The 16316-nt window shown below is 43.1% G+C and overlaps 1 protein-coding gene and 1 pseudogene across 1 annotated transcript in view; both read left to right on the top strand.

Moving 5' to 3' along the window:
- The window catches only part of LOC117980218 (histone-binding protein RBBP4-like), a 74628-nt pseudogene extending 61471 nt beyond the window's left edge, over positions 1-13157 (top strand).
- Positions 1-16316, top strand: part of ANKH (ANKH inorganic pyrophosphate transport regulator) — a 160684-nt gene that overhangs the window by 61467 nt on the left and 82901 nt on the right. The window lies entirely within an intron of this gene.

Raw genomic sequence — 16316 nt, 5'->3', positions numbered from 1 at the left:
AATCTGGGTTTCAGATCTTCATTCTGTTGTGGCTTTGAGAGCCCAGTGCACGCTCTAGGGTCACACCGAGACGGGGCTGACTCAGAGGAAGGATCCCGCCTATTGAGTCATCACCCCACTTCCTGTGGGTCCAGAGTTTTCTTTGGAGGCTTCTCATTCAAGTGGTCCCTGGCCTTAGCCTGAAAGGTCTGGGAAATGCAGAAAGGTGAGAATTGAACATTTTCAGGTCATATTTGCTTCTACATTTCATACCTGCAGAAAGGCATCATTTCATCCCATGAACAGTTTATGTCAAGGAGAAATAGAAAGCTGTGGTGGAAAAAACTCAGAGCTTTCTGTTATGACACTTATTGATTGACTGATTGAGACAGAGTCTCACTATGTCTCCCAAGTTGGAGTGCAGTGGCACGATCACGGCTCACTGCAGCAACTTCCTGGGCTCAAGTCATCCTCCCTTCTGAGACTTTCAAGTAGCTGGGATTACAGCACACATGAGCACACCCAGCTAATTTTTGTATTTTTAGTAGAGACAGGGTTTCACCATGTTGGCCAGGCTGGTCTTGAACTCCTGGGCTCAAGTGATCCACCCGCCTCAGCCTCCCAAAGTGCTGGGATTACAGGTGTGAGCCACTGCACCTAGCCTTTCTTTTTGAACTTTGTTGTTTGAAAAGATAATTTCAGAATGTAAGTGATGAGAATGAGTAGGAAATTTTTTAATTACCCAGAAGCCAAAAGACATCCCCAAATCATTGGGTGTTTTCTTTTGGAAGGTACAGCTTTATCTTCTGTTTATAAAGTCTTAGACTTGATGGCTTTTGGTCAAAGATCACTATAAGATTTACAAACTCTACACTCAATAGTGTAAAAAAAAATGTACATGTAGAAAAAAATGCTGGAAGAAAATATGCTCAACTATTCACAGTGGATAGTTATTGCTGAGAGGTATGAATATGGCTGATTTTTCCTTCCTTTGTATACTTTTCTGTGTTTAACACACTGGGCATATATAAGTTTATTAAAAAAACAGTTTTCAAAAAAAATTAATAAAACTTTATTGGAAGTGCAAGGTAGCACTGATTTCAGAGCATGGAAAAAGTTACTCTTTGCAAAACAATTTCGTAAATGACCAGCAATATCATTTTGGTGCCTAAAATTATTAACTCCAATTTTTTAAAGGAGCTAATGCAGAAAGAAAGACTAAAAGTTACATACATGTCTAATTTACCTTTTTTTCCTGAAATTGATCTTAAATGAGTGGATTCAAGTAACCCCCCCGACCTCTCACCAAGGAACATCTGCTGCAAAGGGCAAAATAAAAGATCATGTTTAAGGTTATCTAGTTCTAGAACTCTGTGACTCAGACCTCCTTGACTTGAACCCAGTGATGTCAGGTTGGGATTGTAGCCCTGTGATATTTACACATCTCCTCAAATCACTCCCCTTGTATTTGCCACTTTGCTGACATATAGACTTACTATAGGGGTCAGTGTCTGCCTCTCAGAGATTTATAATCTAAGACAGGTGTCAGTAGTGCAGGTGCTTGTAAAATGATGCATACAAACATTGTATTTTAATAGGTTTACCGTTCTCACAGCAGTTCAGGTTAAGGATCGGTACCTAGGAAGACATGCTCAAGAAGTATCAGAATTCTTAAGCCCTTACAAACTCACTGTGCTGACTCCGCAACACTGTAAGGAATATCATGGCAGGCTGGGTGCCGTGGCTCATGCCTATAATCCCAGCACTTTGGGAGGCCAAGGCGGGCAGATCATCTGAGCTCAGGAGTTCAAGACCAGCCTGGCCAACGTGGTGAAACCCCCTCTCTACCAAAAATGCAAAAATTAGCCAGACATGGTGGCGTGTGCCTATAGTCCCAGCTACTCGGGAGGCGGAGGTGGGAGGATCACTTGAGCCCAGGAGGCGGAGGTTTCAGTGAGCTGAGATCATGCCACTGCGCTCCAGCCTGGGAGACAGAGCGAGGCCCTACCTCGAAAAAAAAAAAAAAAAAGAAAAGAAATATCATGGTAGACCACACAGGACAATCTGTAACTATAACTGATTAGCTAGGACTCTTTGTGGCAGTTGGTTTAATGCTTGGTCAGGAAGAAGGAGACACAAGAAACATTTGATCATGTGAGATTAAAACTTTAAAAATGAGTTTAAAAATTAGAACTGTATTTTCTGAATTTTTGACAACCACTATTGTTCAGAATGTGGATAATTCATTTTATACCTAAAATGAAGTGGGCTTTCTGAAGCAGAGATTCTCCAGGGCAGACACTGCATGCCGTGTTTCTCCTTTGTGACTGCATAGGCATCAGTTCAGAGATTCATTGTGTCTTTCCCAGCATCTCCTTTTTATATTTACAAGAGGTCACAAGAGGACAGTTAAAACTGATGACGCCTAAGGACTGATCACACGTAATAGAAGAGCCGCTGCAGCCGGTTCCCATTAGAAGGGCCTCCAAGAACAACACACACAGGAACTCGCCTGCTCTTCTCCTGATGGTCCACAGTCACCCCTGCCCTTTGAGCAGGAGGAGCGTGACCTCCTGTCACAGCTACAGCCACAGCCACAGCCACTCCCCTGACCACCTAGAAAAAGGGTTTGTAGTGTGAATGGGGATAAAATAGCAAACACTCATCAGAGACTGCCATGCAGGGAGGGTTCTGTTGGACTCCGAGATAATTATTAAGTGGCAATTATTGAACTTGTGGTCAACATTCCATTTAAAGCATTAAAGTCTGTTGTTTTAGCCCTGACTAAGCAGTAGGCTTCTATGGATTGGGTATTTTTTTTTTTTTACCCACCCAAATGTGTTTTATGTTGAGATGTTTCGAGTCTTTTGGGGGGTTGGGGGTGGTGCAGGTCGTGAGGGGCAAGAGCTGCTGCATAGGAGATAATTCTCTTTAATTGATTAATGTTTTTGCTTTATTCAACAGCTATTGAATTAGGCAGTCTGTACCTTTAGTGTTTTCCAGAACAAATGTGTCGAAGTGGCAGAAGGGTGGAAGAATTGAAAATTATTCTTGCACAGTTGCACCTGAGTTGTATTATTGCTCCATGTCTCCTTATGTGCACAAGTTTTACACAGTTATCTTGTCTTCCTATCTCAATTGTGAATAAGTCAGAAGTTCCCTGTTAATGTTGTATGTATCGCCTCAAAACACCTCCTTCGTTGCTAAGCAGAGGAGTTAGAAGCACAGACTTCGAAGCACAGTCGAAATGGCCCTTTGAGTGACACCTGGTGAGGCCAGGAGTCCGGCTTTATCGAGGCAGCAGCAGTGCATGCTCTCCAGTGTGAGACTGGTCATACCCTCGAGTGGCAAGGGAAGGTGAATGTCTCTGCAGTGGGTTGGAACCATCTGCAGGGCCGTTAGGCATCCAACTTTAATAACATTGTGTCAGGTAATCAGTGTGAGCTACTGTCTAACGGGGAAAGAAATGTATGGATTGGGTCTGTGGACAACAACAAGGTAACTAAGAAAAATAAGGCAAGTTTCATATAAAAAAGATACCTTAGAATAAACACCTGAAGCAAGTGTATTAGTCAGGGTTCTCTTAGAGGGACAGAACTGATAGAAGAGATATATATATGTGTGTATGTGTATATATACGTGTGTGTGTATGTGTGTGTGTGTATATCCTATAAACATATATGTGTGTGTGTATATATATGTACACACACACATATATGTTTATAGGATATATATACACACACATACACACACACACACACATATACATAGGGGAGTTTATTAAGTATTAACTTACACGATCACAAAGTTCTGCAATAGGCCATCTGCCAGCTGAGGAGCAAGGAGAGCCAGTCCGAGTCCCAAAACTGAAGAACTTGGAGTCTGATGTTCGAGGGCAGGAAGCATCCAGCATGGGAGAAAGGTGTAGGCTGGGAGGCTAGGCCGGTCTCTCCTTTTCATATTTTTCTGCCTGCTTTATATTCGCTGGCAGCTGATTAGATTGTGCCCACCAGATTAAGGGTGGGTCTGCCTTCCCCAGCCCACTGACTCAAATGTTCATCTCTTTCAGCAACACCCTCACAGACACATCAAAAATCAGCACTTTGTATCCTTCAATCCAATTAAGTTGACACTCAGTATTAACTGTCACAGCAAGAAAAGGTAGAGTCAAACCTTGGTCATCTCCAGCTACCTCAAGCTGCCATACAAATACATTGAGAATCACGTCGTTGGAGGACCTTAGAGGCCATCAGACTCACACAAGGCGTCCCAGTGATTACTCTAATATCCCAAAGCCAGATGTGCCAGAGAAAGAACCAAATCCTATGCCTGGGGATTCCCCATCCAGTCTCACCCTGTTTGAAATGCCAGTGAGCGCTGATAGAGTCTTTATTTATCTGTTCAAAAAACATAGAAAGTATCCATTTCCTCAACTCTAGGTGTAAACCTAGCAAGAGTATACCTTAATTAGAGAAGTCAGCAGGGGTTTCACAACATTTTATTCTATTTTCAACCTCTGTGAGACTCCAACAACAATTTTCAGTCCATCACTGACAATCACATTATTTTTACAGAAGAAACAAAGTAAGCATAAAGTAGACACAGACTCTCCCAGCCTATTACCTGCCAATCAGTCATAGACTTTGACACAGTCATTCATTCTGCCGTTCAACACTACTTATTTGGGGCCTAGAATTGTTCTGGGTGCAGTGAGCACAAAGGAAAGAGGATGCCTGCATACCTGGAACTTTCAGTTGTCAACTGAGGGACACAAGCGACCCATTATGGTGTGGTAGGAGGGCTGCTCTGATGGCGGAGGCGCAGAGCTGGGGACATACATTGCAGACCAGGTTTCAGATGGGCACTCACTGTGTGACCTGGGGTGAGTAATGAAATTCTCTCTGCCTCCGTTCCTTCGTCTCTGTAGAAAAGGGGAACTAGCTGGGCATGGTGGCTCACATCTATAATCCCAGCACTTTGGGAGGCTGAAGAGGGTGGATCACCTGAGGTCAGAAGTTCGAGACCAGCCTGGCCAACATGGTGAAACCCCGTCTCTACTAACAATACAAAAATTAGCCAGGCATGGTGGCACGCACCTGTAATCCCAGCTACTTGGGAGGCTGAGGCAGGAGAATCACTTGAACCCAGGAGGCGGAGGTTGCAGTGAGCTGATACCGCGCCATTGCACTCCAGCCTGGGCAACAAGAGTGAAACTCTGTCTAAAAAAACAAAGTAGGGGGTAGAGAACTAATAGAATCTGCTATGTAAGGTGATCACAGGACCAAATGATAAAGCTGTTCCCACATTCCTTGCCAGTAACACATGATAGTTATGGTTGCTGTTGTTGGTTTTAGACATGTAGAATGAGAGATGTCATGTGAGGAGCTCAGGAAGGAGCACTTGGCTGGAGAGGGGCTAGATCTGCATATCGCCAAGATCACGGAGTGAACTGAGACCTTGATTTTGCTAAGATCAAGGGAGTATAGAAGAAGAAGAAGTGTAAAATGTAAAAATGTAAGGCAAAAGAGGAAAATAAAAATTAAAAAAGAGATAGCAGCCGGGCATGGTGGCTTATGCCTGTAATCCCAGTACTTTGGGAGGCTGAGGCAGGTGGATCACTTGAGATCAGGAGTTTGAGACCAGCCTGGCCAAGATGGCGAAACCCCATGTCTACCAAAAACATAAAAATTAGTTGGGCATGGTGGTGCGTGCCTGTAGTCCCAGCTACTCAGGAGGCTGAAGCAAAAGAATTGCTTGAACCCAGGAGGTGGAGATTGTAGTGAGCTGAGATCACACCACTGCACTCCAGCCCGGGCAACAGAGCAACACTTTTTCTCAAAAAATAAATAAACAAATAAAAATAAAATAAAAAAGAGATAGAGACTAAAAGACCTTTAGAGAAGTCCATGGCCTTCAGCCCATATCTAAGGAAACAGATTTGCAGGAGGGGCTTTCAAGCTTTTCCACCACCTGACACAGTAATAGTTCTTTCATTGCAGCCCAGTGTGCACACACCAACATTTAAACAACTAAAATATACTTACATGCTGGATGTGACCTGTCAAACTGATTTCATGACCCACCGTGGATAGCAATTCACGGTATGGAAGACGCCAAGCTAGAGGATTACAGTATTTATCAGACATCACTCTGCAAGTTGGTTCCAGAGCCAACAAGTTGGTTATTTAACATCCCTGCTTGAAGATGGGTGAGAGTCATGCTCCCATTCAACAAGTCTTTATTGAGCACCTACTCTGCCAAGTAATTCAGTAAGCCATGATTGGATCATGATGGGCAGCTTACAGGCTATGGGAGAAGGAACGGGGGTGGGGAGCTAACCCAGCCCAGGGATCAGAGAAAGGCTTCAGAGGAGCTGACATTGAGACGAGGGATGTGTAGGAGCAGCCAGGGGGAGGCAGGTGGGAGGGAGAATGGGATGGCTGAGGGGGAGGGAAGAATCTGTAGCTCTCAAGGAGACGCCTTGTGTCTGGAATCTAGAATGGAGAAGAGGAGGTGAGGGACCAGACCATGGAGGGCCTTTAAAGAAAAACTAAGGAGACAGGGATTTGGCCAAGGGATGATGGGAAGCTGTGGAGGAGAGACAGGGTCAGAGCCGCATCTTCAGAGGTCCCTCCATCTGTGAAGCAAAATGGACTCGAGGGGACAACGATAAGGTCAAGAGAGATCAAGTAGTAATAGGGATTCAGCAAACTCCATGAGAAGTAATACTGGTCTGCACTAGGCGGTGGGTCTGGGAAGTGATAGATGGATATAATTGATACATAGGAGACAGAATCAGCTGGACAAGGTGATTGATTGAAAATAGAGGAATAGGGGAGAGAGAAGCATCAGAGATAATGCCAAGTCTCGGTGAGAAGAGCCATTAAGAAATGGAGCATTGAAGGAACAGCCTTGTGGAGTGTCAGGGACTAAATGATGAATTCATTTCTGAACGCACTGAGATTGAAGCACCTGCCAGCCACCCAACGAGCACTAGCTGGTGGGCAGTTGACTTTGCCTATTTCAGGCCAAGGAGAGAAGTCTCAGGTAGGAACATTGACCCGGTGTTGGCACTGTCGACAGGAAGAAAGGAATTGAAACTGCAGGAGTAGATGAGAGATCTCCAGAGGAAACGGCTGCCAGCAGTGCACAGTAGGAAATGCATCCTGTCCTGCAGCCCAGTCTACAGACATGTTAGTGCACACACACTCCTACAACAGATGTATCCCCACTGCATGCATGATGGCATTTTTCTATTCTGTTTATAAAAATTGTTGGTTGTAATGTTCTAAATTGTTTTCATGACACACTGATGTCTTAGGGAATATGTAGAATGAGAAGACAGGTGAAAGTCAAGAGCTGAGCTTTCAAGGACTACACAGACATTCTGTTTTCTTGTTTTCCTGTTGGATCCACTTACCCACACCCCGCTTCATGTCACAGTAGAGGTGATGTCATGGCAGCATTTCTCAAAATGTCCTATGGAGGACTTTGTAACATGAACCTCAAAAGCAAGGTTCTGTAGGCAAAAACATTTGTTAAGTTCTGTAATGCCACTGTCCCTTTGGAGATTTTTAGCATACATTGACAAAGTCTTTGAGAAATTCTATAGCTAAAAAAGAGAGAGAGTTTAATTTTGTTTTCTAGAGTCATTTCAATATAAAGAGTTTTTTATACACAGCACTTATTAACATCTGGAAGAAATAGTGTTCCTTAGAGTATACTTTCAGTAACATAGCATTAGCTTGTCCATTTCCAAACCTACACTGTTTTAGAATGAGTGTTGGTAATCATCAGGATAGGCACTGGGAAAGGATTGGAAGCAGTGGGATTTGTTTTTAGGGAGGTCATAGGGAATTTAAGGACTTAAAGATCAAGAAGGCATCTAATAGGGTTCTATGTAAAGATAAGAGACAACTAAAACAATCAGGTAAGAAACCTTTTGATCCAATAATTCTGTTAAATCTTCCAAGATATGTACATCAAATTATATAGGCATCCCTTGGAGCTATTGCGGCTTCGGTTCCAGACCACCACAATGAAGCAAATTCCACATGAAAGCAAGTGACACACACTTTTTGGTTTTCCAATGCATATAAAAGTTACGTTTGGGCTGGGTGTGGTAGCTCACGCCTATAAGCCTACCCCTTTGGGAGGCTGAGGCAGGAGGATTGCTTGAGCCCAGGAGTTTGAGATCAGCCTGGGCATCATGCCAAGACCTCATCTTTACAAAAAATAAAATAACTAGCCAGGTGTGGTGGTAGCATGTCTGTGGTCCCAGCTACCCAAGGCTGAGGTGGGAGGATTGCTTGAGCCCAGGAGGTCAAGGCTGCAGTGAGCCATGTTCACATCACTGTACTCCAACCTGGGCAAAGGAGCAAGACCCTGTCTCAAAAAAAAAAAAAAAAAAGAAAAAAAGAAAAAAAATGTTATATTTGCTCTATACTATAGTCAATTAAGTGTGCAATATATTATGACTTAAAAAACAGTGTATATACCTTAATTAAAAGATACTCCATTGCTAAAAAATGCTAATGATCATCTGAGCTTTCAAAGAGTTGTAATCATTTTGTGGATACAGGATCTTGCTTCTGTATTGATGGCTGCTGGCTGATCAGGGTGGTGGTTCCTGAAGGTTGGGCAGGTTGCAGCAATTTCTTAAAATAAGACAGGAATGAAGTTTGCCACATCAGTTGACTCTTCCTTTCATGAAAGATTTGTCTGTAGCATGAGATGCTGTTTGATAGCATTTTACTCACAGTAGAACTACTTTCAAAACTGAAATCAATCCTCTCAAACTCTGCTTTTGCTTTATCCACTAAGCTTATGTAATATTCTAAGTCATTTGTTGTCACTTCAACAATGTTCACAGCATCTTCACCAGGTATAGATTTCATCTCAAACACTTTATTTGCTTATCCATAAGAAGCAGCTCCTCATCTATTGAAGTTTGATCATGAGATTACAGCAATTCAGTCCTGTCTTCATGCTCTACTTCTAACTCTAGTTCTCTTGCTATTTCTACCACATCTGCAGTTACCTTCCCCACTAAGGTCTTGAACCCCTCAAAGTCATCCATGAGGGTTGAAATCAACTTCTTCCAAACGACTGTTAATGTGGATAGTTTTACCTCCTCCCATGAATCAGGAATGTTCTCTTAATGGCATCTAGAATGGTGACTTCTTTCCAGAAGGTTTTCACTATCCTTTGCCCAGATCCATCAGTGGAATCACTGTCTATGGCAGCTATAGCCTTATGAAATGTATTTCTTAAATAGTAAGACTTGAAAGTAGAAATTACTCCTTGATCCATGGACCGCAGAATGGATATTGTGTTAGCAGTCATGAAAACAACATAAATCTCCTCGTACCTCTCCATCAGAGCTCTTCGGCGACCAGGTGCATTGTCAATGAGCAGTAATATTTGAAAGAAATCTTTTTTCTGAGCAGTAGGTCTCAGCAGTGGGCTTAAAATATTTTCAGTAAGCCATGCTGTATACAGATGTGCTGTCATCCAGGCTTTGTTGTAACACAGGCAGAGTAAACTCAGCATAATTCTTAAGGACCTGAGGACTTTCTGAATGGTAAACGAGCATTGGCGTCAGCTTAAGTTCGCCACCTGCATTAGCCCCTAACAAGAGAATCAGCCTGTCCTTTGCAACTTTGAAGCCAGACATTTACCTCTCTTTTCTAGCTGTGAAAGTCCTAGATGGCACCTTCTTCCAATAAAAGACTATTTTGTCTACCTTGAAAATCTGTTGTATAATGTAGCCACCTTCATTAGTGATCTTAGCTAGATCTTCTGGATAAGTTGCTGCAGCTCCTACATAAGCACTTGCTGCTTTACCTTGTACTTTTATATTTTGGAGACAGATTCTTTCCTGAAACCCCATGAATCAACCTCTGTTAGCTTCCAGCTTTTCTTCTGCAACTTCCTTACCTCTCCCAGCATTCATGGAATTCAAGAGTGAGAGCCTTGCCCTGGATTAGGCTTTTGCTTAAGGGAATGTTGTGGGTGGTTTGATCTTCTTTCCAGACCACTCAAACTTTCTCCGTATCAGCAATAAGGCTGTTGCACTTTCTTATTATTCTTGTATCCACTCAAGTAACATTTTTTAATTTCCTTTAAGAACTTTTCCTCTACATGCACAACTTGGCTAACTGATAGAGGAAGCCTAGCTTTCTTGGCCTGAGCTGGTAGCAAGCCTTCCTCACTAAGCAATGCTGTTGATTTACCAAGAGAGAGGTGTGACTGTTCCTTTCACTTGAATAGTTAGAGGCCATTGTAGGGTTATTAATTGGCCCAATTTCAGTATTGTTTTGTTTCAGGTAACAGGGAGGCCTGGAGGCAAGGGAGAAAGGAAAGACCAGTGGATAGAGCAGTCAGGACACACACATTTATTGAGTTTGCCATCTAATATGAGTGCAGTTTGTGGTGTCCCAAAACAATTAAAATAGTCACATTAAAGATCACCTATCACACATCACCATACCAGATATAATAATAATGAAAAAGTTTGAAATATTGCGAGAGTTACCAAAATGTGACAGAGACAGAGAGTGAGCATGTGCTTTTGGAAAAATGGTGCCAATAGACTTGCTTGACACAGGGTTGCCACAAACCTTCAATTTGTTAAAAAAAAAAAGAGGCTGCGCACGCAGAGCGAGCGCCTGCAGCCTCCCTGCCCCTCCCGCAACGCTCGACCCCAGGATTCCCCCGGCTCACCTGCCCGCCATGGCCGACAAGGAAGCAGCCTTCGACAACACAGTGGAAGAATGAGTGATCAACAAGGAATACAAAATATGGAAAAAGAACACCCCTTTTCTTTATGATCTGGTGATGACCCATGCTCTGGAGTGGCCCAGCCTAACTGCCCAGTGGCTTCCAGATGTAACCAGACCAGAAGGGAAAGATTTCAGCCTTCATCGACTTGTCCTGGGGACACACACATCGGATGAACAAAACCATCTTGTTACAGCCAGTGTGCGACTCCCTGATGATGATGCTCAGTTTGATGCATCACACTACGACAGTGAGAAATAAGAATTTGGAGGTTTTGGTTCAGTTAGTGGAAAAATTGAAATAGAAATCAAGATCAACCATGAAGGAAAAGTAAACAGGGCCCGTTATATGCCCCAGAACCCTTGTATCATCACAACAAAGACTCCTTCCAGTGATATTCTTGTCTTTGACTATACAAAACATCCTTCTAAACCAGATCCTTCTGGAGAATGCAACCCAGACTTGCGTCTCCATGGACATCAGAAGGAAGGCTATGGGCTTTCTTGGAACCTAAATCTCAGTGGGCACTTACTTAGTGCTTCAGATGACCACACCATCTGCCTGTGGGACATCAGTGCCATTCCAAAGGAGGGAAAAGTGGTAGATGCAAAGACCATCTTTACAGGGCATACGGCAGTAGTAGAAGATGTTTCCTGGCATCTACTCCGTGAGTCTCTGTTTGGGTCAGTTGCTGATGATCAGAAACTTATGATTTGGGATACTCGTTCAAACAATACTTCCAAACCAAGCCACTAAGTTGACACTCACACTGCTGAAGTGAACTGCCTTTCTTTCAGTCCTTATAGTGAGTTCATTCTTGCCACAGGATCAGCTGACAAGACTGTTGCCTTGTGGGATCTGAGAAATCTGAAACTTAAGTTGCATTCCTTTGAGTCACGTAAGGATGAAATATTCCAGGTTCAGTGGTCACCTCACAATGAGACTATTTTAGCTTCCAGTGGTACTGATCACAGACTGAATGTCTAGGATTTAAGTAAAATTGGAGAGGAACAATCTCCAGAAGATGCAGAAGACGGGCCACCAGAGTTGTTTATTCATGGTGGTCACACTGCCAAGATACCTGATTTCTCCTGGAATCCCAATGAACCTTGGGTGATTTGTTCTGTATCGGAAGACAATATCATGCAAGTGTGGCAAATGGCAGAGAACATTTATAATGATGAAGACCCTGAAGGAAGCATGGATCCAGAAGGACAAGGGTCCTAGATATGTCTTTACTTCTTGTGATTTTAGACTCCCCTTTTTTCTTCTCAACCCTGAGAGTGATTTAACACTGGTTTTGGGACAGATTTTATTCAGCTATCCCTCTATATAATAGGTACCACCGATAATGCTATTAGCCCAAACAGTGGGTGTTTTCTAAATATTAATGGGGGGGGGGCTTGATTCAACAAAGCTACAGAGTTACATTGAAATTTTCTTCAGGAATTTTCTAGTAACCCAGGTCTAAAGTAGCTACAGAAAGGGGAATATTATGTGTGATTATTTTTCTTCTTATGCTATATCCCCAAGTTTTTCAGACTCATTTAAGTAAAGGCTAGAGTGAGTAAGGAATAGAGCCAAATGAGGTAGGTGTCTGAGCCATGAAGTATAAATACTGAAAGATGTCACTTTTATTCAGGAAATAGGGGAGATTCAAGTCATATAGATTCCTACTCAAAAATCTCGACACCTGACTTTCCAAGATGCACATTTTCATACGTAGACCAGTTTCCTCTTGGTTTCTTCAGTTAAGTCAAAACAGCACGTTCCTCTTTCCCCATATATTCATATATTTTTGCTTGTTAGTGTGTTTCTTGAGCTGTTTTCACGTTGTTTATTTCCTGTCTGTGAAATGGTGTTTTTTTTTTGTTGGTGTTTTTTTTTTTTTTTTAACTTGGGACCGCCAAGTTGTAAAGATGTATGTTTTTACCTGACAGGTATACCACAGGTAGATTGTCAAGTTGAGAAGAGTGAATCAATAAATTGTATTTGTTTTAAAAATTAAATTAATCCTTGATAAGAGTTGCTTTTTTTTTAGGAGTTAGTCCTTGACCACTAGTTTGATGCCATCTCCATTTTGGGTGACCTGTTTCACCAGCAGGCCTGTAACTCTCCATGACTAACTGTGTAAGTGCTTAAAATGGAATAAATTGCTTTTCTACATTAAAAAAAACACATTTGCAATGCACAAGAAAATGAAGCTCAATAAAACAAGGTCTGAATATGCCTGTACCCAAAAGGCACAGATACAAATTTCTTTGTAAAAATATCACGTCGAAAAGAATTTTTTCAGCTAAGATCTACTCCGACAATTGGGAAGGAAAATATGTTCAAAATAATTATAACTGTCAAAGGCTCCAAACAGGACACTAATAAGGTGTCACATTGCAAAAGGAATAATTAACCAGCCTCACGGTCTCAGGGCTTATCTTAGGATATTTGCTTTTATATATGTTGGGCTATAATCTGCTTTTTTTTTTTTTTTTTGAGACACAGTCTCACTCTGTCACCCAGGATGGAGTGCAGTGGTGTATTCTTGGCTCACTGCAACTTCCACCTCCCAGGTTCAACTGATCCTTGTGCCTCAGCCTCCCGAGTAGCTGGGATTACAGATATGTGCCACCACGCCAACTAATTGTTTTGTGTTTTTAGTAGAGACTAAAAATGGGGTTTCGCCATGTTGGCCAGGCTGGTCTCAAACTCCTGGCCTCAAGTGATCCACCTGCCTCTGCCTCCCAAAGTGCTGGGATTACAGGCGTGAGCCAGCACACCCAGCTTTTAATCTGCTTTTGCAGCATCCTTTATATAGTTCTCATTTGAAAAGGGTGAAGGTTTGCTGAAGGAGTCCAGAATTTTTTCTTCTTGGTTTTTTACATCCTATCAATCAATTGCACACGATTTGGGGATTATTTTAACTTAAGATGAGTTTAAGAACCACAACGTATTATTGTAGGGATCTCTCTAGTTCAGAATAAAAGCTGCATCTATTTTTTTTCCAAATGCAGAAAATGTTCACTGTTCAAGTAATAAACACCATTGTTTAGTAGGTCACAATTGGATTTTACCACCATTGTTGAAGATAAATTTTTTCCACTCTCTTTTTGCTGACTACCTTTTCATGGCTGGTGGTAATGGCTCCAAGTCAGCAACTAGATTTTGCTTTGCCATTAGCATGCCACCAAGAAAATGGAAAATGTTTCTGTGCACACACGTGAAGGATCAGCTTCTGAAAAGAGCAGCTGCCTGCAGTGATGTGTGATGAGTGAGATGCTGTGGGTGGATGCACGTTGGACCAGACTTGCATCCAGGCATTTTTCTGTCACTCAGACAAGTAGTGCCAGGCACACATTGTTTCTGTGTACCACCTCCTCCTACTTCCATTATCTCAGAACATACACAGTACAGCAAAGGAAAACACAAGACCATGCCTTCCAAAGCACCAACGGAATTCCGTTTTCCTTGCCTCACCTTGTGCAGAGACAAATGCTGTATATATTTCTTCGAAGGGCAATGCAGCACTCAGTGCAACCCTAACATCATTCAGGAAGCAAAACAACTAGTCAGTTCCACATGTTGGTTTACCAATCTCAAGGCCCCATCTGTTCAGGAGCAAGCTTCTTATATGACTTGCAGCAAGCTCTCTCATCTGCTTCTGAAGTTTGTCACCTCTGTGGGAAAAATAATTGAACAGTACTGGAAGAAATGATCTGCCTTTGGGATTCAGCTTTTCACCACAGCACATTTCCAAATTAGAGAAGTTAGTAAACCTGGGGACATTTATCTTAAGACTGTGATCCAACAGTAAGCAAAAGGATTTTCTGTGGTAGTAGAACTATTAGATAATTAGGATACAAAAGAAGAAAGGAGAGGGAGAGAAGAGGCATTCAATGGAACATCCCCAGAGCCTCTTACACATGCCCCCTGTGCTCCCCGAGCTGTCTTTAGCCCACGTTCATGGCCAGGGGCCCTCTCTGCACTTCACCTGCCTCCTTTCTGTGGTCCCCACTATAGTTACATCATGGATTCACAGTCAGTGCTGGGCACACAGGAAGCTGCAGGGTATAGTTCCAGCATGAGAAATTCAGCTTTTTCCAGGTCTCCTCTGTGGCTAAAATAAGTGTCCTTTGAAAATAGGCTCTGCTGCTCTAGAATAGGCTGGCTTTCCCAGTACACTTCCCAACAATGCCTTATTGCCCAAAGCTGTTAGGACTTCCTGGAGAATAAAGCCATGCAGTTAGTTGCATTGACTCTGTCTACATCCTACGAGGTTTGGTTCTCACCAGTGTAAAGAGATCTTAGTGATATTTCTGTTTATCCCAACAGAAGTTCACCATCAGATAAGTGTTGGCTTAGCAAACACATTTGCTTTGCAGGCCAGAATGGATCAGTGGATAGCATTACTTCTTCTACTTAGAGAAAAACATTTTTCTCCCAGTGGGCGGTCGCCCCATTCATTGTTCAGCAGTCAGCCACACAGAAATGCAGTGATAGCAAATGAAGAGGGAGAGGATTTACTGCCCCACGAGAGAGCAAACAAGGCAGAGAAATGCTCCTGCCAGGGCCTCGCTTACTGCCCCCGCAAGGCCACACAGCTGGCTGGGCCATTAGGTGTCACTTGCAAACTTCCAGGACAAACTCACTTGGGACTGGGTTTCTCCAAGGCAAGAGGAGCTGCAGCAGTGAAGGCGAGAACAGCACCATTGAGATTTGCAGCCACCATTCCTGCAAGACTCCCGGCCTGGCTGCTTGTCCTTTGCCTGTTTATTCTGCCTCTTCACCCTGGTTCATCTCCCGTTACTCAGCCTCTTACCACTTACCTTGCTGCTCCGCCAGAGAACCGGCCACCGGGTGTCCGGTGGTCTCACTGCCTCTGATGCCCTGCAGTCCTCACCACACTGCCAGTTTAACATGGGCACAGCTCCTGGGAATTAGAGAAATACCCAAGAGCTACTGGGCAAAGCCACCATGGCTGAGGGACATTTAGGGGTTAGGTCTTTGGCTATGACTGAGTGGCAGAGGTGAGTCCTTGCTGGGTCTTCAGCAGCCCAGAGTGTCTCCGTGGGCCTCTTTCCAGCCCCAGAACCCTTAGATGTCAGAGTCAAAGCAGACCAAGTCCAAGGCAGCCTGGCTCTGCTGACGCATCCCTCCCTCCTTAAACTTTGGTAAGAGTGTCCACCTCTCTTTTATTTTAGGCTTTGTTGTAACTAAGTGTTGTTTTATTTATATATATAATATATAAATAAATAAATATTATTTTATATATATATATATATATGATGGAGTTTCTCTCTTGTTGCCCAGGCTGGAGTGTGGTGGCATAATCTCGGCTCACTGCAACCTGCAACTCCCAGGTTCAAGCGATTCTCCTGCCTCAGCCTCCCGAGTAGCTGGGATTACAGGTGTCTGCCACCACATCTGGCTAATTTTTTTGTATTTTTAGTAGAGGCAGGGTTTTACCATGTTGGCCAGGCTGGTCTCGAACTCCTGAACTCAGGTGATCCACCTGTCTCGGCCTCCCAAAGTGCTAGGATTACAGGCGTGAGCCACCGTGC

This window comes from Pan paniscus, chromosome 4, assembly GCF_029289425.2.
Source record: "Pan paniscus chromosome 4, NHGRI_mPanPan1-v2.0_pri, whole genome shotgun sequence".
Classification (NCBI taxonomy): domain Eukaryota; kingdom Metazoa; phylum Chordata; class Mammalia; order Primates; family Hominidae; genus Pan; species Pan paniscus.
This window is presented reverse-complemented; position numbering and strand designations above follow the sequence as displayed.